Source organism: Lygodium microphyllum, chromosome 27 (genome assembly GCF_053477565.2).
Source record: "Lygodium microphyllum isolate KBCC chromosome 27, Lygodium_microphyllum_v1.1.10, whole genome shotgun sequence".
In the NCBI taxonomy this organism is placed as follows: domain Eukaryota; kingdom Viridiplantae; phylum Streptophyta; class Polypodiopsida; order Schizaeales; family Lygodiaceae; genus Lygodium; species Lygodium microphyllum.
The window spans coordinates 84512474-84535560 of NC_141161.1; the positions used below are offsets into that span (position 1 = coordinate 84512474).

The 23087-nt window shown below is 43.9% G+C and overlaps 1 pseudogene; it reads right to left on the bottom strand.

The window, feature by feature from the left end:
* Positions 1-20499: 20499 nt before the first annotated feature.
* LOC148012548 (syntaxin-125-like) overlaps positions 20500-23087 on the bottom strand; it is a 48628-nt pseudogene continuing 46040 nt past the window's right edge.

Here is a 23087-nt window from a genome sequence, read left to right on the forward strand (position 1 = left end):
ATGGGACAAATAAAAAATGTTCTTTATAAATTGGTCTGATATATCCCCATGGTATACTTTAGCCGATTCTGCATGAGGATCCAATGTTGTATTTGATAATGCAATCAAGTGTTCATGTGAAGCCATTAAATTCTTATCCAACAATTGTAGTTGACACTACACATTACTTATAGAAGAAGCCTTCTAACTTTACACAATCTTATCCTACACATTGCCTATCAAGTTTGTCAAAAGCCTCCTAACTTTACATACAATAATGTTAGAACATGCTACTAGAATATATCCAAATATTAATTGAGATTTCGAGTCATAATTTCAAAGGTGTCTTATTATGCTTTTGTAAATGTAGTGATGTGGAAATCTCCTTATATTACATTATCATCATGTAGTTGTCAAGTGCTTTTTTCATTGTCAATGATAGCTTATACACATTATACCATTTTGTTGTTCCTTATGTGTTTTAGATATTTTACACTTAAGTTTCAAGTTCTTGGGATATAGATCTCTCTATTTTCTTCTCTTCTTGGGATATAGATCTGTGTGTGTCACACACACACACACACACACACACACACACACACACACACACACACACACACACACACACACACACACACACACACACACACACACACACACACACACACACACACACACACACACACACACACACACACACACACACACACACACACACACACACACACACACACACACACACACACACACACACACACACACACACACACACACACACACACACACACACACACACACACACACACACACACACACACACACACACACACACACACACACACACACACACACACACACACACACACACACACACACACACACACACACACACACACACACACACACCTACCCCTATGTCTATAGCTACATTAAAGCTATCCATCCTTAAATGGTATAAGTACACATGCATCCGCACACATCAGGCGCACAAAAGAACACTTACATATACGTGTGTGTATCTTAGTACACCTTTCCCTACAAACACAAAATTTTCTACAACAACAATATGCACTATCTATTTTGTTTTGCTAGGACCACACAAGTACGCACCTTACTTCTTAACCTTTGTTCTTCCTAACCCTTGTTCTTTCTTACTATTTTAGATTGTGCATGTAGGAGACCTTCCATTTTTACATGGAGAATAATGAAAATTTGCAGATTAGACGAGCTCAAATATATTCTTAAGTTATGTACACTAGTGGATTGACTTATAATAAAAATTTGTAGATCAGAGAAGCCCCAATATATTCTTAAGCTATGTAACCTTGTGGATTGACAAGATCACACATACAAATTTTGGGACACTATATGGTGAACCACTTGGTTAGTCTTTCAATGCTACATGTACACAATTGCAAAAAACACACAAACACATCAAATACTTGGCTATCTATCATCAAATTTTCATACACTTCACTTCTAAAAGTGTATTGATCACACACACACACACACACACACACACACACACACACACACACACACACACACACACACACATTAATATGAGCAAATATGCCTAGAATCAAAGCAATTCATTCTCGATTTGACCTAAGTCGTGTAGTTTTACACATGTTAAGACATTCTTATAATCCTATGCACTCTTACCTTTGAACTTTTGAGAGGGAGTCATTACTTTTGTTTAAAACCTCCTTGTTGTCCTTCACACTATGGTCCTTCTAATTGTGTGATGGTTGATGTTATTTTACATGTCTTTTTTCTAAACTCTATTTTAAGTCCTGTCACAACCACTCCAATACCCCTCCTTTACTTTAGCCTTGATTGATGGCCCTATATTCTACACTATCTAGGACCTCGTTGAGATGAAAATTTCTCCTTTCATACAACTTCTTAAGGTTTTGCCACTAAAGTTGTAGAGATCACTTATTAGAATAGTGCTAGCCATTTTATCTACTCTTTGATGATTATATTGGGCATATGGAACTCTAGGGACTTGGAGATGAAAACCTAAGAAGTTTGCCATACTAACTTAATGAGCATCCTTACCAAGTAGTATTGGTTAGCTGGACTTGGATGCCTACACAAAAGGACCATAAAAGCATGAATATGGTATTTATAATATGTGATGTGCTAAGAGCGGATATATTTGTAGGTTTTGTTAACCTCAGCACAAGAAAAAGTGGAAAAGCGAAAGTCGGGAGTTGAAAGAGACAATCCAAAAGGAAATCGAACATAACAAAAGAAGCAGGAAGGGAAATGATCGCAAGCCCAAGGGCGCCCTTAAAAGCTAAGTCAAAGGCAAAATCACATTTTTTAATGCAAGGTGTCCCTGAAACTTTTGTAAACAAGCGCCATGCTCCCTCGTATGCAAATTGTAAGGGTAGACATGTGGTAGAAAGGAAGCTAAGAAGATAGAATGACAATAGAAAAGAGGGCCTAGGTCACAGCTGGCCATGTAAAAAAGGGGATGACTACCCAAAAGGGATTAGGGTTTGGTATATAAACTCAAAAAGTAAATGAGAAGCTCATTCTTTGGTGTGGGGCAAAAGTGATATCTTTTTCTTCTCTTCTTCTCTCCTTCTTGCTTGCTTGTGTGTGCTTGAGAGAGGGAGTGTGAGAGTGTAAGGGAGTGAGTGTGTGAGGGAGTGGGATCAAGGAGAAGAAGCTCTCCATTGTCACCTCCCTTCTTCTTCTCTCTTCTATTCTCTTGTCTCGCACGCGACTATGGAGGATGGAGCTTGACGGTGGAGACTTGAGGTTGCTTGAGCTTGCATCTAGAATCCTGGAGCTATTGCTTGAGGGAGGAGGCTACTCATTTGGGTATCAAGGTAAGCTCACTACACCCCCATAGGATCGAAGGTGCATGGGCTAGGTGAGAGATAGCCATTTGTGCTAGCTTGAAATGCTTGAAAGAATAAGTGGTCCGTGGGTCTTGGTGGTCGAGTGTGACCTCCCATTACATTTTGGTTCCATTGTTGCTGCCAGGACAAACGGATTCAAGCTTGAGCACTTGCATGCCTCAAATTGAGCAATGAAGTAAGGGTTTCATCCTCGAACTGGAGCTTGAGATATGTAAGAGATTTTAGGATTTTATTCTTCACAACAAGTAAGTATTTTAGTTTTTTGATGAGTAGACATATAGGAGGATTCATTTCAATATTTGTGTTTTGATTTTTGTTGCGTTTAGAGTAGGTTAGAAGCAAGAAATTGAGGCAAAGAAACCTAGGGTTTGTGCTATAAAAGAGGTCAAAACGGGATATCATGGGAAAAATAGGCTTACAATCCATTGACAAGCCATGAGCATTAATGGGATAGAACTTGGGCATTAGGACAAGGGCTTAAGACCCAGGGAAGGGGGTTGGAAGGCTCAATTTCAGTTCTACAATCTATATCTATATATATATATATATATATATATATATATATATATATATATATATATATATATATATATATATATATATATATATATATATATATAGAGAGAGAGAGAGAGAGAGAGAGAGAGAGAGAGAGAGAGAGAGATTGAACTTTCAACAAATCGAATCGAACAAGGTCCACAGGGGTCTAATTCCTAGAATTGGACACTTGTACGTGTGATTCCTTAAATTTGGACGATCAAACTTAGTTAAATCGGACACTCCCAGATTCGAACGGCCACTCTAGGCCAAGCCCCAGAATTGGCCCTCAGCCATTTGGCCCAATCACATTTAGACACTTCACTGAGTCATAGACCCTCCATTAAACCTTGACTGAGTGGAAAGATGCAGCACGTAGACCTAGAGACCAATGAGAGTGGCCAACGACCAAGCTTAAAGCCCTATCAGGCCGAGAATATAGACAGGAGTGTTGAAGCTACATTTACCATTCTACATTATATTCCACATTGTTTTTCGACACTTGAAATGCACATGAAGAATATTTGAAAGCTTGATTTTGCATAGTGCACAGAAAAGAGGACGTGCGTGCGTGGGCACACACACACACACACACAAACAAAGTGACAACTAATTGAGGACTATTTGCAAATAATAAGGAACTCACTTAGACCTAAGAAACCGAATGAACCCACGAGTAGGAGAAAACTCTTAAACTTAAACGGGTAATCGAGGAGACTCTTAAACTTAAACGGGTAATTGAGGACCTTAAGTAAGAGTGCGCAAGAGGGAACCCACAACGCCACTTTGCATGATAGCCAAAGGCTCTTGTAGCTGACCCGAACCTATCATGTTACATGTCCCTAGCAATAGGCTAGAACTCCAATAGGTCTTGAAATACATGATGGGCAAGTTAGCCGACAACCTTGTCACTAACCTGAAACCACTCAAGGATTTCATGAATGAACCTAAGTGGGAGTGGACTAAGGTGCACGACCTAAACTTGAAGTATAATTGGGCCCTAGTCTCATTGATGAGAGTGAGGCTTGAGACGAGAGCCTAGGAGATAATGAGCAATCAAAGGAAAATAGTTCAAATGATGAGTACGAAGACTCCTGTTCTACGAGCAAGGAAACCGAAACAGAAAATTGACATGATAGAATACAACACCGAGGGACATGTATAATTGAGAAAATATGGGCAGACTCCAAACCTCAAAAGAAGAACACTTTTAGAAGCAAGAGAGGGGTCATGCGCATAGATTGTGATCGCACATGGTTGGAACACATAGGTGCAATTGATTGTGAGCAAGCAGGCCTAGCCCAACCAAGCGTCGCCTCATTGTTCATGATAGAGTCACCATCTGAGCTTCGACCACTAGGAAAGACTTCCTCTTCTAGCGAAGATAGAGAGTTCGAATCCGAGTCAAAAGTAAGCTCAGACAGTGATCATGAGATAACTCAACCGTTTCAGACCAGACATACCAAGTGGGGACCTACTAGTCCACCTAAGGTGCCGAAGGTTGAAGGAAGAATGAAGGGGATAGTCGAAGGAACCGCAAGTTGAGGAGCAAAGGATGCTATAAGACTTGCCGAAATGATTCACAAAGTTTAAGAAGGGCGATAGGGTAGTAATCTTGCTAGAAGCCAAACGACATGGGCAGACAAGTGAACCAATAGAAGTGCCAGCTAAAGTCAAGGAGGTTAACCTAGCCAAGGAAGGGGAGATGCCTCGACCTATCTTTATAGCCAATGACTTGATTGAGGAGGAGGAAGCCAGTCTCATTACTCTCTTCCGGGAGCCTTGAAGTGCAAGTTCTAGGTAAAACATGGATGCATTCTAGGACACGTGGTGTTAAAGAACGGTATTGCCATAGACTTTTCGAAAGTCAAGGTTATTGTTAATCTACCACCACCATTTAATTACAAGGGAGTTCAGTGCTTCCTAGGCCATACAAGGGTATTATCGGAGATTTGTACCAAACTATGCATTAATTGCTAGACCTTTGTACAAGTTGCTGATAATATTTGAATGGACCGAGGAATGCCAATGCGCATACAAGGAATTGAAGAAGGCTCTAACCATAGCATCAATCCTACGATCCCCTAACTAGACCATAACTTTCCACGTTCACATTGATGCTTCAAAGTTTGCCGTGGGAGCTGTGTTGTGCCAGCTTGATGAATAAAATCTAGACTATCTAGTGAGCTTTGCTAGTAGGCAACTCATGGATATGAAAATGAACTACTGGACGAGAGAGAAAGAGAGGGGGTTTAGCCATGGTGTTTGCTATAAAGAAATTTTGGCATTATCTCTTGGCCACACCTTTTTCCTTCTTTGTTGACCATCAAGCATTGCTTTATCTTGTGAATAAGCCGTGCACTACAGGACGCATTGCTCGATGGCTACTGCTGCTCTTAGAATTCGACTTCTCCATGGTTGCATGCAAGGGGAAGTAGCAATACACGGTTGACCATATATCTCACATACCCACTAGAGAAGTTGTTGGACAAGACATTATGGACAAGTTGCCAGACACACATCTATTTAACATGTCTAGCGAACGAGTTTTGTTTAGAGCTGACTTGACGCCATATTGCATGGATGACATAGTCCAAGTGCTTGAACATAGACTGTCTGAAAGACCCATCGAAAAGGCCCAACTTAGGTGAATCATTCTTAAAGTCCAACCTTATCAATTGATAGCATGCCAACTCTACAAGCTAGGGCAAGACGAGTTATTGCGAAGATGTGTGTGTGAGCATGAAATGCATGACATACTTGAAAAGGCACACAGGGAAATTGCAGGAGGACACCTTAGAGAAGATACAACAACCCGCAAAATGTTGTAGTCTCAACTATGATAGCCTACCCTTTTTTGAGATGCAATACAATTTGTAAGGCATTGCAACGAGTGCCAACAGACCAAGGTACCTCTTTGTAAGGATGAAATAGAGTTAAGCCGAATCATTACAAGACAACCATTCAAAAAGTGGGGGATTGACTTCATTGGGCCTATTAGTCCCGCATCACAGTACTTGCAAGACAAGTACATCATTGTTTGCCTATTGACTATCTCACAAAATGGGCAAAAGCATGAGCTACAAGGAAAAACAACACTCGGACCATAACTAAGTTCATATGGGAGTAAGTCATCTCACGATTCGGCTATCCCATGGAACTAGTTAGTAATCAGGGTATGCACTTCATCAATGAAGTGATCACTCACCTCTTGTCCACCTTTTTGATCATCCACCAAAAATCCTCACCGTACTACCCCAAAGTGAATGGCTAGGCTAAGTCCACGAACAAGTTTCTAGTAAACATCCTAACCAAAGTAGTCTTTGCTTCACACAGTGACTGGGATAACAAACTAATGGTAGCCTTGTGGGCCTATCGGATAGCCTATAAAATGGCCGTAGGACAAACTCCCTTCAGGTTAACCTATGGAATTGAAGCAATTCTACCCATAGAGTTCTTTGTTCCGAGCTTGAGAATAGCTCTTCATGAGAGATGGGGTGGAAGGGAGGCATGGACGGAGTGCCTAATCAAGTTAGAACATTGATCAGAGACTTGACTTCTAGCCACCCATGTGTTGATATGCGAGAAGGCACGATGTAAAAGTTGGTTTGACAAGCATGTCAAGCAATGAGATTTTGAATAGGGAGACTTAGTACTATTGTACTCAATCAAAGGTCATAAATAGAAGATGAAGTTTAGAGAACTAGGACCTTTTAGAGTTTGCACCATCAACCGAACTAGTAATGTAGAACTCGAAACCCTAGAGGGTGAGGGCATAGGCTTCTTCAATGGCAGCCGCATAAAGAAGTACTACCCTCCCACACACCCACTACATGAGTCTCCATTGCTAGAATTCCCTGTTAAGGTACGAGTGGCCACTATAACAAAAATTGAAGATGAAGACAAGTAGCCATAGCTCTGGCCTACTTGCAAGTAACTATCACTGCCCAGGAAACACATACATTTGATGCATTGTGTAATATTTATGCACGAAATATTAAAGAATTTTGACCACTACGCGCCCCATGCAAAAGCAGTGCTAAGTCCTCTTCCACAACGGAATAATGTTAGTGGCTAAGTGCTTACCCCGCGTGCTTCAATAAACAACTCACCGCATCGAGCGTAGGAGGCCGAGGCTCAAAAACCCGTAGGCCGCAGAGAACATCCTTCTCGGGGAAAAGGTAAATGGATTATGGTCAAATTTTGTGCAATTTTTTTTAATTATTAACCCCTCCCCTCAGCCAATGCATGGCAGGGGGAGAGGGAGTGTGAGAGGAGTGGTGTAGTGGTGGAGTGCATGGGGGAGGGAGGAGGCATGTGAAGCCACGTGGGTGGCTATCCCCCCCCCCCCCCCCCCTTGGAGCTTGAAGGAAAGGAGGAGGAGGGAGCCGTGCTCCTGGAGAGGAGAGAGGAGGAGATCACGCTACCTGTCGTGCAGCCCACCATCGTCGCCTTCATGCCTGCTGCGCCACGCTGGCCTGTTGCCGCCTCAGCAACATCACCATTGCCATCGTGATCATCATCCTCACCTCCTTCATTGTCAATCTCCTCCTTTCCAATCATTTCCACCCACGTCACTCTGTCAAACAGAAGCTTCTTGGAAGCTTCTTTAGAAGCTTCCAAACAAGGCTTCCTTAAACCCTTTTCACCCACACCATCTCGGTTTTCCTAAAACCGTATCTGCTAGGGCCGTGTCTCATGCAGAATAGAAGATCCCAGGCAAAGAGGGTTCGATACGCGAAAGTAACCCAAGGGAAAGTCGCTGAACAAAGTATCTACGTCGTCTATGGCTCCCAAGAAAATGGCAAGAGGCGCACACACAGGAGTTTCTACTCCGAGTTCGCATATGGATAACACCCTGAACCTCAATACCCAGGTTCTTAGAAGTTTAATTCCACATAAAAGGAATGCATTAGGCACGTTTAATTTTCATGGGGAAGTTATGAATGCAGTTATTTATTCGTCTTACAAGATCTAGTTGCATGTTGCACATTGCTTGCACGTCCAAGTCGTAATCCTGAAAGCATATTGCTTAAGTAAAAGGTGGATTTGCCTAGATTCATCCTTGATTGCCTCGCGAATGAGAACATCACATAATGCATTTAGGCAATAACTTCCTAGTTGTGATTCACATGAGATAATCATTAATATCCATTAAATGTTGTCCAAGTAGTTGCCTTGCATGAAAGGGATTTATGTATCTTGCAAATTGCATGCGGTGAAAATTACATCCTAGGATTGGGTTAAGTGTCGAAGGACGAATTAAAATCATTAATGGTCTCGTGACATTCATGAACTTCTTTGTCGAAGTTGTTTTAGAAAAAGATGCATTTCATATTAAATCATGAATTCAATGCATCGGACAAAGGGTTTATAGGTATAGTTCTTGATGCAATTCAACGTAGGCTTTTATATGAGTTAGCCGTGAATTGTCTATCATTATAGATTAGGCAAGGAAAAGAAATGGTCATTTTACATTTTGTTGTTGCATAGAAGGGAAAAGTCTATGAATCGCATATTTGCATGGAATGTTATGTCTTGAAATTATTTTCTTTTAGGAAAAATATTGGCATCTCTAAGGAAAGATCTCTTCTTGTTGCAAGACAATTAGATCGATTAGGCAATTCGCTTGCAATGGTGTAACTCAAACGATGATTACCTCAATGCGCTAGGTAGAGTTTAGTACGCTAAAAATTCTGCCCTAGTATCACACTAGGGATGCCAAGCCAAGACTTTCGATCCCAAGATCCTACCCACATTCACGCAATGTTAGGGTTAATTAGACGACCATACAATAACGATCTAGGGTTTTTACCCTAGGGCAAATTGGCCTAATACTAGACTTCCGATTGAGTTTAGAAACCCTAGGGCCAAACGTTGTCGGCCTAGTATGGTTAGGGTTGGGTTGGGTCAAAGGGACTCCCAAACCCTACATCTTGACCAAATGCATTTCTTGACCAAGGAACGTCGTTTGATGGGAGAAATGATCCCACAAGTTAGGTGCGACACTTGTCTCGTACAACAAGTTGCAACGTCGCATGGCTTTGTGTTTAAATCACAATATAGATTTGCCATTCCTTGGAATAAGGTTGGCAGGTTCTAGTGCGAGTCTAATTTGCAAGAGGATGAGTAGACATCCTACTACATCACCCTTCTTTGGGCTGATTTGCCAAGTTAGGGAAGTTATGTATTGCCTAGTAAGAAATTGACCAATCAAGTTAGGGCGACGAGGTTGCCCAAGATTTACTGTCTTAGTTTAAGGAACCTAAGGTGTTTGTTAATTTGGGTTAATAGGGTATAAACCCTAACCCAATGATAAAAGGGTAAAACGAGCAACGAAACCCTTGGGGATCTTGCCAAGTCGCAAATTGATACCGGATCGAATGCTGGATGCATTCGGAGAGAAGGATTCACACCTTAGCAGTGGGCCAAACAAATGACCACTGGATTGATTATGTTTGTACAGTTAGGAGCATTGTTTCTACTTATTTGCTCAATGAACTAAAGCTGGAAAATTAATTAATGCTTCAGGTTGAAGGCCTGGAGGGAGAGGCAGCATCAGTTACCCCCGACTGTCTACCTGACCCTATCCAAGGGGGTTGTTAGCCGCGCCGGGTACGAGGACCGAACCCACCGCGAGAGGTCTCTCCGTGGGTGCTACTTGGAGCAGGAGGATGCTTGGGTGCTAGGGGGGGCTCTGACTGTAAATCCCTTGCCTCCAGGTCCTGCACAAGAGGCCGACGTGAGATTGGATCTCGAGGCCCGCATACTAGTCTACAGGCGGAAACTTGGATTAGTAATCCCTAAGGATTGATGGATTGCCTTCGGGCGGATTATGGATTGCCTTTGGGCGGATTATGGAATAGCCTTCGGGCTGGATTATATGATGTATTCCAAAGACTGATAAATAAGATCAATTGTTGAAAAGGAACTTGTTTGACATTGTTTTTCCATGTCAGTGCTTAAGTTACGTGAAGGAACCGGTGATCAATTGGCTAATTAAGGAAGCTATTTTTGCGTGTCAAACTAAATGTGATAGGTAATTAGATAACTAAAGTTACCTCGAGGAAAGTGCGATGGATGTGGCCATGGGTCCGTCCTACGGATGGGTGGTCCCGATTGGCCGGGAACTTTTCTCAAAGAAATTGACAGCAAGGTGAACGATGACCTAGAATCTAGGATACTAGAGTTTCGATTTATGCTGTTTTAGGGGAACAGAATGGGACTATGCCTTACGGGTAGAGAGGATGAGCTTGCATCCCTCTCATTTCCCATTCTCCTTGAACCAAGTGCAGCATGAATCCACTTCGACCCTGACGTTTCTGCATAAAGTAGTTCTCGACGCTAGCTACCATTCTAGGAATTTGACCACTAGGAAAACCATGATTCAGGTCGCGGTCCTAAGTGGGAATGGCCGGAATGCTTTCGCTTCATGGCAGACTCGGGAAGACCTAGATTGCAAACCCCGTGACATTCCATGGGAGCGCTGGGCGATGCTTTCTGGACTCTCTTCCCGATGGGCTACTAAGACGTGTCCTATAGGTGAACACGTTACACATTGATCGATGAGGGTGTTGATTTTAACATCTTGACTCATGATCATTGGATTCAAATTGACAAACCACAGTTACAGCCCAGTAATGCCAAGTTCAACCCATATAAGGGCCGATCATACGTACTTTTGGGAAAATGTAAGTGAAATCTCTATCGAGTTGGAAAGCCTACCCATGATCTTTTACATGTTTCCGAATACAAAGGATACATATATGAAATCATTTTTGGGATGTACATTTAAAAAGTAGACACTATGCAATGCCGACTACTAGTCACAACACATTCATCTAGCCATTGGCAAAGTACAAATAATCACGACTTTCAGCAAAGGGCAGCATGACTCCATCAAAACTTGCCAAGCCATTGGTAAAGAAACCCATCATAAAACCTAAGGAGGGGGTCGTGACTTGTCACAACCCACCAACCCTCAATGCCAATAAACCATAGAAATTAGAGCTAGGGCCTATGAACCACTACTCAAATGGATGTCTAAGCACAAATGCTCACCTCCTAGAAGCATGCACACACAATCTTGCAATGCTAGAAACTCATACCCAAGAGCTAGGAGGCCACATAATAGGCGATACATGTGAAGATGAACAATCAAGTTATGATGGGTTCCCAAAACCTTGTTGCAAGCACAAGGATATTATGAGGGCAATGCTTGGATATAGGTGCCTAAATCCAAAATTGCCAAGGGCACTACTCAAGTGCCACCCTCAAACCCATCTTCTTACAACAATTAAGGAAGCAAGCCCCCAAGAGACCCTCACACCCAAGCATATAGACCCCAAAGCTGCTAATCTTATAGAGTCTAAGATCACTAAAGGCACTGGCACTACAACAAGTCTATCAACCAAAGTTGCACCTAACTTCCATTGACTCGACCACCCCCAAGGAGCCTAGTGACCTAGCTACTTCTCAAGCTGAGCATAGCACATCCTCTGAGCCACAAGCCCAACCCATGGCCCCTAAGAATGCCAATACTCCTATAGACCCACCTGAGGGTCGGTCACTAGAAGCTCCCTTGTCTAGCTCATGTCGACCCTACTCGCCAGTAAGGCTTAAGCCATTCTACGAATGACGATTGATCCTCATGTTGGCTAAAGACCTAGTTGAAAACACATGAGATGATCTAATCACTTGCATCAAGTGCTTAGATGCCACTTTCACCCTACTTGCTAAAAGCTATGAGTGCTTAGACCTAGGTCTACTTGATCCATCCTTAGCATCGGATGTCCGCTCCATGCCATGCACTTGGGAGGAATATGAATTCATAATGGTAAAAACCCCCATGGTCATAGAGGAATTGATTGCCAACGCCGAGATATCTCGAGACCAAGCCCTTAAACAACGGTTGATCACCTCCTATAGCAAGAGTAGAGTTATTGCCATGAGCCAAAAGTTGGATGAACTTCGCAAGCTAGCCGATAATGACTCATCCTTCTTACACAAGTGGTATGCTCTCCAACTCCAGTGGGAACAAGAAGGCTGCCAAAATCATGACCAATATTGAGCAGCGATGCGCCATCAACACATCTGAGTATGATCCCACTTACGTAGCTCCTACCTCTTTTAAGGTATTGGCCATCACTCACAATCAATCATTGGAAGATCATGTCATGAGCCGTCCTTACCTAGATCAAGTCCTTACGGAAGAGGAGCTACACGTTGCTAGCAAGATCGACTTCGATAACTTCCTCATGGATGTCCTCACCTACGTCACTCAAGTAGGCATCTGTTCTTTCGACATGGACTGCTATGCTAATCTAGAATACAATCCAAACCTCCTCTCCCGTGCACTCCGATAGCTCCATGATCCAAGTGCAAGATTCAAGCAAGCACCATCCTCAAGCTCCATGCTCCAAGCTTCATTGCCGCAAGCAAGACAAGAGAAGAGAAGAAGAGAGGAGAAGGTGGAGAGCTTCTCCTCCCCGGTCCCTCACACTCCCTCCCTCTCTCAAACACAAGCTCAAACAAGCAAAAATAAGAAGAGGAAGAAAAAGAGGAGAGCCACTTTTGGCCACACACAAGAATGAGCTTCTCATTCGCTTTTCAACTTTATATACAAAACCCTAAGTCCCTTTTGGGTGGTCATCCCCTTATCCCCTTTTTTACATGGCCGACCGTGGCTTAGGCCCTTTTTTCCATTGTCCTCCTATCTTCCTAGCTTCCTTTTCACCGCCCATCTACCTTTACAATTTGCACGGGTGCTCTTTAAAACAAATCCTGGTGCCCCTTGCGCTCTTTTACACGAGTATTAACTTGTGCTTCTCTTGTGTGCCTTTCTTCTTAATTTAGGACTTTTCTGCACTTCTTGTGTTTCCGGATTCTTCTTGGCGTGCCTTCACCTTCCGTTTTGCTTTTGCCTTGGCATTGTCTTCTGCTTCAGATTTTTCGGATTTTCCACCTTTGTTCATTTGAGGGTAAATAAATCCTGGTGCGCCTTGCACTCTTTTACACGAGTATTAACTTGCGCTTCTCTTGTGCACCTTTCTCCTTGATTTAGGACTCTTCTACACTTCTTGCGTTTTTGGATTCTTCTTGTGTGCCTTCACCTTTCGTTTTGTTTTTGCCTTGACCTTGTCTTTTGGTTCAAATTTTTTGGATTTTTCACCCTTGTTCGTTTGAGGGTTAATATTACCCTCCTCCTAGACAAGTGCCAGTCCCATGGCACTCACAGTCGTAGGTAGCAGGCTTTAGCATGCACCGAAGACGTGGGTGGCAAGGACGTCTGTGGTTGCCTTGGAGGATTTTTGGTGGTGGACAGATAAAGGTTGTTGGGGCCACATTGTTGGCGTGGGTGGCTGGTGGTAGGGTGGTTGGAGTTGGGGGTAGGGCTGTTCGTTGTTGGGAATTGCGTTGAGGACTGGCACAAGTGGTGGTTTGTGGGGATTCTGCACAGGTCGATTGTTTGGTGTGCTTGCATGATAGGAATGGCCAAGAGGTCAGAATTGAGTGATGATGAAGAGCTGACGATGCATTTGATGGAGTCTTTAGTACCTGCGATTGAAAACCTCTCATATGTGGTCTCCCCCTGGGGGTAGTGCTAGTCTTCTTATCGTGCACAATACGTAGTTTGATTAGTTTGGGAGACAGGTCGAACTCTAAGCAAGCTGAGAGTATTGTCCTACACTTGAGGACCCAAACAATGTATATATTTCAGTGTAGATATGATGTGAGTGCTCGTGCATACTTAGATATTACGTAGTTAGAAGACCTCAGGTTTGGTTCCTCATAACAATATGTGGATGAAGCAAAGTTGTCCATGTTGAGGAGAAGTACACAGAAAGGTGTATGAGACATCCTTTGCATTGTGACATCACAATGTAGCATAATTGAACACATTGATACTGAACTTTCAGTAGCTGGTAGCTATTGGGTTTGCTCGATGAGTACAGTATACTTTTCATGGCCATTTGTGAGGTACTTACCAGGATCGATTGCAATGATACTAAAGCGGAGTGTAAAAAGGAATCGTGCAAATGGATCAAGGTGACAGGTCTAACCATAGGCGAGACAAGCTCTCTAGGTATGTCCTACCCTTGATGTGCCTTGAACAATTGTGGGGGATGTGTAGAGGGCTAGGGGACTAGGGACGAAGCCAGTCGACCAAGGTCACTGGGCATACCTAATTTTGAGGACCCCTAGGTGTCGTGCTGTGATTGTGAGTGCTTTTTTTCTTTTCTTTTCTTTTGTTTTTGTTTTTTTGTTTTCTTTTTTCTTTCCCACCTTTTAAAAAAAAGAATAACATGAGTACAACCATTGCAATACGTTGAGGCTATCAACCTTTCAATTGGATCGGGAAATGTCGAGATTCAAAGGCTTCGGAAATGGATATTATAGCGATGATTGTGCCCTAGTCTCATTGCTAGAGAAACAATTGTTGAAATGGAGAGATACACTGGAGATTTTGCAAAACCTCTTTGTCACGTGTGATGTTTGTACAATTGAGGTAACAGTTGCCGTGAGTGCCAGGTGTAGAGTTTTGACCCACAAAGAGAGAGTGGCCACCACTAATCATGCTTTGGGCCATGCAATGCGGGTGATCGATGGGGGTGATTTTCTCTTTCAGCGGTGAGGCTTCCATCATGGCTCTTTGTGAGGTTGGTGGTCTTGGAGTGACTTGGGCATTGAACACTTTCGTATAAAGACTTGTGTCATCCTGCATTCACTTGACACTTCATGAGAGTATATGCAAGTCACATGCGTCAATTATAATGAACAAATGCAATGCAAGAAGATATTACTTTATCTAAATCCTATGGTGTTGACTGCGATGCATATCATTGGTGCTTGTTAAAGACGTGTCATGTATTAACAGTCGGTAAGGGAGGTTTGTACAGGTGGGAAGACTGCCCCTTTAACCACTTAAGGGAGGTTTCAAGAATGCTTTTAAATAATTCATCAAATTCTCTCTTGTTTCTAGTTGCCTTCTCCTCTTTCGAGCACCTTATACCCAAGTGTCTGGTGAGGGCCTGCACGATCGGGGTTGACACCCCCGGGCATTCCCTTGAGGCTTTGTTTTCCTGGCTTGGGAAGTTTTTAGCTTGTGTCTGGGGGGGCGATGTTGCTTAGGGCCTCTTTTTGGTGTTTACCTCTTAAGGGTAGGCACATATCGCTCTGGTGGAGGCGCTTGTGCCTTATGCTCCCTTCTACGGAGGAGAGCTTCCTTGCATGCCAGCTGCATTGTGTGCTCCATGACGGCTACTGTGGAGAAATCTGCAAAATGTGAACCAAGGTTAGGCTTTGAGGCATGATAGAATTATGCATGAAAGGGATTAAACCATGGATTATCAAGCGCATATGAGGAGGAGGGGTGAGGTGAGGCATGCAGTGTTTGTTGGAGAGGGACATCCCCCGTGATGATATTCGTCCTACTTTGACTACAGGGCATATTCCAACCATTAGAAGATCTTGGCTTATGCTAAGTTGCATGGACTGGTTGTCATGGAGTGGAGCAGGGCTCGTCCTTGGAAGGATATGTCGACAAGGGGAAAGGTGTGGAGCCCCAAGAGGAACACCAAGGAAAAGGGAATTCTCTTGCAAGAAAATCTATCTTGTAACATCAACAAGCTTGTTTATTAGGTTTTATATGATCACAATGAAGAAAAGAACACCAGGCACAACAAATCTTCATGCAGCATCATGTAGATCTCCCACGGATTTGATAGAATCAACCAATTTCTTCAATATCTTCACAAAATCCATCAATAGAACAAAGAAAGCAAAGGAATGCACCATCTTTGAATGGAAATACATCACATAGTATTCATCTTCAATGTCTTCATAGTCTTCTCTCTCAATCTCTCATATACAATCACTCTGTTTTAGTAGAATTGGCTATCTCTGACTCTCTCTCTCTCTCTCTCTCTCTCTCTCTCTCTCTCTCTCTCTCTCTCTCTCTCTCTCTCTCTCTCTCCATCAATAATACATCATATCCACACTACAATCTCTCATAATCACTCTCAATAATCCTTCTTAGGTCGTGGATACCCTTCCCAAGAGGTATGTCTGATATGAAGAGTCACCAGAGCCACTATAGTGTCCTTTCATAGCTCACCACTGTCACTTCACTCCAGTCTTTACTTGAGTCTTTAGCAGCTACTTCTTTTACTTCTTTTAGCTCTTTTACACTTGTATTCACCTCTTTCCAAGGTTAGAAAACTTTCCCAAGCTACACTCTCATCCATCAGAACACTTACAGAAGCATACAGAACAGTCACAGTACAGTACCAGAACAGCTACAGTACAGAGACAGAAGCTCTACAGAAGATCTACAAAAAGTTATAGAAGGTCATCAAAACCTCATAACTCATACTCAAACCATTCCAAACTCTCAAAAACTATTCAATAAGCTTACAAAAGATCTCAATCTTCATCAATCATCAATCCATGCTTCATACAGAAGACAATCAGAACAAAACAGAAGCTATACAAAAGGTATACAGAACCAATCACAACATATCAGAACATCACATCTCTACTAATAAACATCATGAACTTCCAAAACATAATCAATATCATCCAAAACACTCTCAAAACACTTCCACCACATGGCTCGTCATGGCAAGCCTTCAGAACAATCCCAATCTCATCTCCTGCAACACATCTTCTGAGCACTTCATCTTTGCCTTTCTTGTATAGTGCACCGCCTAGCAGGGTGTAGGGAGCTGATTCTAACAGAAGCTTCTTCCTTTCCCGACTAGAAATGCTAGGAGGGTACTGTTGGGTTGCCAGTAGATTGGCAATGTCTGCATACCAGGGAGTTACAGTTTCTACTAAGAATAGGGAAGCATCAGGAAGGTCTGGATCATCCTGCTCCTCGTCTGCAGTTTGCGGGATACGCGACAGATGATCAGCCAGAACATGGGAACGACCAGGTTTGGATAATGGTGGGGGGGAAAGGGGGGCTTAGATGGATGGAGGTGGAGGGTGATGTTTGTAGGGCACGTGGCGGGGTCAACAGCAGATGGTGGGGGCGTAGAGACGGCACGTCAGCGAGGGCATCGATGGCGGGGTCGTCGACAGCAGGCTCCAGGCGGGTAGTCGGCGGCGACAGCGGTGCCAGGCGGCGTCGCGGGGCTGGAGGGCGGGCAGAGGGCGCTAGCCACGAGGGCCACAGGTGATGCCGGCGCGGGGCAGGGCCACGTCACGGGGTCGTTGGCAAGGCCAAAGGACGACACAGGAGGGCGTCGCGAGTCGTGGAGGAGGGGGCAGGTAGCACAGGAGAAGAGGGAGGGGAAGGAGGGGAAGGAGAGGAGAGGAGCAGAGGAGGAGGGTAGGCGGGAGAGGAGGGAAGGGGAGGAGAAGAGGAGGAAGAAGGGAAAGGGGAGGAGAAGGAGGGGAGGAACAGAGGAGGAGGAGGGGAGGAAATGGAGATGGAGGTGAAGAGGGAGGTGGAGATGGAGGAGGTGAAGGATATGGAGGGGGGGAACGCGACACGCAGGGAACGGGAAGAGAGAGAGAGGGAGGCAGTTGGGGTGGGGAGGGGTCGGGGAGAGAGAAGGGTGAGGGGGATAGGGAAGGGTGTGGGGGTAAGGGCGCCCATGGGGGGGGGGGGGGGGTGCCCAAGGGAGGGGATGGGCAGGGGTACCTATGGGGGGGGGGAATGGGCAAGGGTACCTATGGGGGGTGCCCGGGTGAAGGGTAGGGGAAAGGGGGTCATGGGGTGGGGTGCCCATGGGAAAGAATGGGCGGGCGGTCCCATAAAAGAGAGGCGTACCCCCGTCCCGTGCGCGTGCGCGGGGTGGGGTAAAAAAAAAATAAATTGCCGTGACGGGATCGAAAGAGCGCCGGGATGTCAGGACGGGTCACGCGGATGCGATCGGGGCACGTGGAGATGCATGAAATTAAAAATGGGCGCGTTCACGCGAGGGACGAGTCGTGCGAAAACACATAAAAATAAAGAAAAATTAATATCTCCCAATCTAATCATCAAAACAAAATATCGTAAAAACAAAAAGTGGGCAGGACAGCAGGGGGAAGACAGGAGAAACATGCAACGGGGGTTCTGGGGGAAAAACAGGGCGTTCACATGCAAAAAAATGTAAAAAAACGGGTCCAAAAACGGAAATGAAAATTAATATCGGAAGATCCGTGCATCGAAACGAGGTTCAGGAAAAAGGAAAAATGTGCAGAAAGAGGTGCCCGACAATCTATCACATCAAAACATAGTTCCGGCTGAGATAAGACGCGTTCACGTGGAAAAAATCCAAAAAACAGACCCCAAAATGGGATCGAAAATTAATATTGGACGAACCGTTTGCCGAAAGGACATGCAGTAAAAAGGGAAAATGTCCGTAGGAAGGGGTGGCACAGAGTTGTCATGTCAAAACGCAGTTTCGGCTGAAGTAGGAGTGATTCACATGAGAAAAACACCAAAAATACACCTTAAAACACATTGAAAAATTAATAATTAAAAATCCAGATGTTGAAAGAGGGGGGAGAAAAAAGGAAAAAGGTGGGGGAATGCACGATGGACACGGTTGTCAAATCAAGTGTGAATTCCAATGCAAACAGGGCAGGTTCTCATGGAAAAATGTCAAAAAGACGCACGAAAAAGTCTTAAAAAAACCGCAAAATTAATATTGGACAAACCGTGCATCGAAACGACACGGAGTAAAAAGGAAAAATGTCAGGGAGAAAGTGGTTGTCAGGGCTATGATGTCAGATCATCGTTTCGAAGCAAGCAAGATGCATTCACATGGAAAACCGGCTAATTTGCGCAAAATACTTCAAAAATTAATAATGCAAAAATCATGCACCGGAATAGGGGTAGGTAAAAAGGAAAATTTGTCAGTTCAAAGGGAGAAACAGGGTTATAAGGTTGTATGTGGATTGCGGTGAATGTAGGGTGTGTTCACATGGCAGGACTGCAAAATCAAGGAATTAAGGAGAACTGCAAGGGAACAGCCCCGAGGGTGGGTGAAAAATAAATGGGTGGGTGGGAAGGGACCCCATTAGGGTAAAAGCAAGGCATGGCATAGAGGCATTAACAGGTTGAGGTATATGCAGAAGGATATGCAATGTAGATGCGCAAGGATGCGTCCCCACACTTAAGACCTTAACGGATAGGGTTAACCGAGCAACAGGGACATAGGACCACGCCACAAGCCATCCGCTAACGTCCCCACACTTAAAACATGAACATCACTGAGAAACAAGGTGTAGGGTTAAAAAAACTTGGCCCACGTTGTTGAGTGTAATGAAGCAAATTAGGCCAATGGAAAACAATGACAGCAGGCTAAATGCCTTTGTGATAAAACTAGAGGTCTAGGGCTGAGGGTTTGCTATAAATAGGCAGCCCTAGCCAAAGTTAGGGGCCTTTTGCCATTTGGACATGTTATTCATGTAAGTTTTCTTGGTAGTCACATTAGTTTTCTTGTCCTTCACCTACATGGAGGTGAGTTTCCATGGCACCAGCTTGGGGTGTGTTCCAAGAATCCTTTCTTGTATTCATGTTTTCACCATAGGTTAATGTAGTGATTTCTTCATTTTCCATTGTTCCATAGTTAGATTTTATGGTAGTCTAGGACCTTTCATTACATTGGTATCAGAGCCTTGCTTTGATCCAAGGCATGCTTTAATTCCATCATTTTCATGATTATGATCTGGCTGGGGAGGTCATTTTCATGGAAGATCTAATTACAGGCATCATTTCTATGTAACTGGAGTTGAAGGCATACTACATGCAGAAGCATTAATGGCAGCTTTCTTGGGAGTTTACACAACATCTCTGGACCACAAGGACTGCATGCAGAAGCATTAATGGCAGCTTTCTTGGGAGTTTACACAACTATGGCTGGAGGTATTTTGGTGAAGAGAAAGCAAAATTGCTGTCCTGTCTCATCTTCCTCCATTTCTTCATCGACTCAATGTTCTGCTTCTTCTGCTGTGCCTGCTCCTTGAGACCAGAGTATCTGCCTTCATAGAAGCTCGCCTCATAAAGGAAAGCCTTCTGGCTTTGGATGCTGATGCAAGAGCCTCTTTCGATTGTACATGTGACAGTGGACTGTGTGTCGTGCATCTGCTGTTATTTCCTGCCAAGCTAGCCACGCTCCTCGAGTTTCTTGTTGCCTTTGTCGATGAAGGATGAAGCATTCTACACTGCGGCCTCGATATTGTTCAGCTGCTCACCTTGTGCCTCGACCAGGGCCGCCATGTCTAGGAGATCTGATGCAGATCCATCAGATTCTTCTCAATCTCCTTCACGGTCTCGTGCCTCTCTTGGATCTCCTTAATCGTCTCAATGATTTGCCCTTTCCCTTGCTCCTGGATGGCCTTCTGCAAGAAGGTCTCGCTCTCACCGGTGTCGATCATGCGCTCAATGGTGGCATCGTCGGCCTCTTTGCCTGTGACTGTGAAATACTGTCTTGCAATGGTGTCCTTATACTGAGACATCATCTTCTCGCGGAGGGTCTTGCAATGGTGTCCTTATACTGAGACATCATCTTCTCGCGGAGGGTCTGGAAATCGTCCATGATGTCCTTCGAGGTGCGACGAAGGCCATTTGTGATGGACATCCTGGTGCGATCTGTGGATGATCCGGCCTCGCAACCAGGACCTCCTCCACCATCAGACTAGGTCCTCGTTAATGTCGAGGTGCGACGAAGGCCATTTGTGATGGACATCCTGGTGCGATCTGTGGATGATCCGGCCTCGCAACCAGGACCTCCTCCACCATCAGACTAAGTCGCCGTTAACATCGATGTCACCAGGCTCACTGTATGCAATTGTTAGAGTTTGCAACCAGTCTAAGTCACCAGGCCAGCTGATCTCTTTAAGCTTTTCATGGAGGACGATGGAGTTGTAAACTGCATTGGAGCGAGATTCCTGGACAGGAATTTCATCGAGCTCCTCTCCGTCAGACTCTGAGTCGTCATCTTCATCCTCCACCATCAGAGTCCTCTGGTTGTGGAACTTTCTTATCTTTTTCACGATCCCGAAAAATTGCCACTCTGTTTCCAGCTTTCATCCTAGATGTAGTATCATCATCTTTCCTTCCCTTACCTTCACCATTCGAGACAGAAGCTCTGCTGATTGACAATTCAGATAGATTATCTGCAGTGACCTTGTCTCCTGACTTAGAGACAGTAAGAACATCAGTAGTCCCATTGTGAGAAAACTGGAGTGCAATGAAGCTAGAAGTACAGAGTCAGAGTGTTTGTTGAAAGGCAAGGGGAAGAGCTGATGTGAGGGTCTTCACGAAGATTTGCATACTGATGACTAAATGATGGTTCGAAGAGTGAATAGGAAGGAGATGGAGCTCTCCTATCTCATTTATCACATATTCCGTACCCTGTCCAACAAGTGCTCTCCTATCTCATTTATCACATATTCCGTACCCTGTCCAACAAGTGATTCCTGCATTTCTGTAGCATTATAGCGGCCTTGCCTCCTGTGGACTTGCGAGCCGTCAAAGCGATCCCTTAAGCACTTCTCCACAAGCTCCAGGGGGTTTGACGATGCAGCTCCTAAACAATCAGATGAGGAACTTGAGGGTGAACAAAATGACGTTGAAGTAGAAGCATGGCTCTACAAGACTTGCACTCTAGCATTGCAACTTGTGGCTGATCTCTTTGTGAAGTTTTATGGTGTTGTCAACCCTATTGTGGGGAAAATTTTACATCTGTTGACAGGATTTACAGAACGGTCTCATCAGAGTTTGGCAGCAATAGGCATTGCTGCATTTGTACATCTGATTAGCAATGCAAGGCACCTTTTCTCTGATGAGAAGTGGTCAGAGGTTTTGCCAGCTTAGAAAGAGGCTGTCATTTGCACTTTGATATTGTCAATAGGGGGTTGGAGAATGATACTTCTGTTGGCACTGCTTTGGTCGATTTGTTTAGCAAAGCTAGCTCCCTTATAGAAGCACAGGACATTTTTGACAAGCTAACAGATCGAGATGTTGTTGCATGGAGTGCACTAATTGTAAGATATCTTGAACAAGGCCTTGCTGAGTAAGCACTAACTTGTTTTAAGCAGATACAACTTGAGGGTTTGCATCTAGATCCTACTGCTTATGTATGCAGCTTGAAAGCTTGTGGCTTGATTGGGGCAATAGAACAAGAAGCACAGAAAGTGTTTAATGATTTGGCAGTCAGATATATAGTCTCATGGACTGCATCCATTACTAGATATGCTGAACATGGGTTTGACAAGGAAGCTTTAAGCCAGTTTGTACAGATGTAGCAGGATGGCATTTCTCCAAATGTTGTTACATATATTTCCATACTAAAATCTTGCGCAAGCATGGGTTTTATTGAAGTAGGCAGAGAAAACACATGTTGAAATTGCCACGAAGGGACTAGAAACTGATCTTTCAATTGGAAACACACAACTTCAAATGCAACTGAGTGCTTAGCGAGTTGTATTTGACTCACCATTCAAGGGTATGATGCTCAAGTATTTGGTTGTTTGATCAATGGAAATTGATCAATGAACATCTATGGACAAATGGTTCAATGTTATGGATGCAACAGGGTAATGAAGAATGGCAGCAAGATGTATTCTCTCTTGGACAAATGGAATGCAGGGATGAGTATGCAATGAATGGACCATACAATCTACTTCAGCCCTACACTTTGGAAGAGTTAGTACTTTGATGTATGTAGGGGTATGAATAGGGCATACATG